Source organism: Bison bison, unplaced genomic scaffold (genome assembly GCF_000754665.1).
Source record: "Bison bison bison isolate TAMUID 2011002044 unplaced genomic scaffold, Bison_UMD1.0 scf7180017864284, whole genome shotgun sequence".
Taxonomy (NCBI): Eukaryota; Metazoa; Chordata; class Mammalia; order Artiodactyla; family Bovidae; genus Bison; species Bison bison.
In genome coordinates this window covers 909,404-911,147 of record NW_011494856.1, presented here as the reverse complement: position 1 = coordinate 911,147, position 1,744 = coordinate 909,404, and the positions used below count along the sequence as shown (strand labels likewise).

The following is a 1,744-nucleotide window of genomic DNA, read 5'->3' as shown; positions in this document are numbered from 1 at the left end:
TTAACTTTTTGAGAAACTACCACACTGTTTTCCAAAGGACTGTACTATTTCACATTCCCATTAGCAATACAGGCTGGTTCTAGTTTCCCTTCATGTTGGTGAACATTTGTCATTGCCTGTCTTTTTTTTTCCCTAAGTATTTATTTATTTGACTGCACTGGGTCTTAGCTGTGGCCCACAGGATCTTTGTTGCAGCCTGTGGGATCTTTAGTTTCAGCATATGACCTTTTAGCTATGGAATCTAGTTCCCTGACCAGGGATCGAACCTGGGCCCTCTGCATTGGGAGCATAGAGTCTTAACCACTGGACCACCAGGGAAGTTCCTACCTGTCTTATTTATTGTAACTATTCTTGTGGGTATGAAATGGTACCTCATTATAATTTTAATTTTACATTGTAATTTTAATTTTAAACAACAGAATCATTTGTTTCGAAGGCAAACCATTCAGTATCATAGTAGTCCAAGTCTATGCCCTGACCAGGAATGCTGAAGAAGCTGAAGTTGAACTGCTCTATGAAGACCTACAAGACCTTCTAGAACTAACACCAAAAAAAGGTGTCCTTTTCATTATAGGGGACTGGAATGCAAAAGTAGGCAGTCAAGAGATAGCTGGGGTAACAGGCAAATTTGGCCTTGGAGTACAAAACAAAGAAAGTCAGAGGCTAACAGACTTTTGCCAAGAGAACGCACTGGTCATAGCAAACACCCTCTTCCAACAACACAGGAGAAGACTCTCTACACACGGACATCACCAGATGGTCAATACCGAAACCAGATTGATTATATTCTTTGCAGCCAAAGATGGAGAATATAGTCAGAAAAAACAAGATCGGGAACTGACTGTGGCTCAGATCATGAACTCCTTATTGCAAAATTCAGACTAAAATTGAAGAAAATAGGGAAAACCACTAGATCATTCAGGTATGATCTAAATCAAATCCCTTATGACTATACAGTGGAAGTGACAAATAGATTCAAGGGATTAGATCTGATAGACAGAGTGCCTGATGAACTATGGACGGAGGTTTGTGACATTGTACAGGAGGCCGTGATCAAGACCATCCCCAAGAAGACAAAATGCGAAAAGGCAAAATGATTGTCTGAGGAGGCCTTACAAATAGCTGAGAAAAGAAGAGAAGCAAAAGGCAAAGGAGAAAAGGAAAGATACACCCATTTGAATGCAGAGTTCCAAAGAATAGCAAGGAGAGATAAGAAAGCCTTCCTCAGTGATCAGTGCAAAGAAATAGAGGAAAACAATAGAATGGGAAAGACTAGAGATCTCTTCAAGAAAATTAGAGATACCAAGGGAACATTTCATGCAAAGATGAGCTCGATAAAGGACAGAAATGGTATGGACCTAACAGAAGCAGAAGATATTAAGAAGAGGGGGCAAGAATACACGGAAGAACTATACAAAAAAGATCTTCATGACCCAGATAACCATAATGGTGTGATCACTCACCTAGAGCCAGACATCCTGGAATGTGAAATCAAGTGGGCCTTAGTAAGCATCACTATGAACAGAGCTAGTGGAGGTGATGGAGGTGATGGAATTCCAGTTGAGCTATTTCAAATCCTAACAGATGATGCTGTAAAAGTGCTGCACTCAATATGCCAGCAAATTTGGAAAACTCAGCAGTGGGCACAGGACTGGAAAAGGTCAGTTTTCATTCCAATCCCAAAGAAAGGCAATGCCAAAGAATGCTCAAACTACCGCACAATTGCACTCATCTCACACGCTAG

At 40.7% G+C, this 1,744-nt stretch overlaps 1 non-coding gene across 1 annotated transcript; it reads right to left on the bottom strand.

Annotated features, from left to right (window-relative positions):
• Nucleotides 1-245: 245 nt before the first annotated feature.
• Nucleotides 246-318, bottom strand: TRNAG-CCC. Its single transcript has one exon. It is a non-coding gene; the product is annotated as a tRNA-Gly (tRNA).
• Between the last annotated feature and the right edge of the window lie 1,426 nt (nt 319-1,744).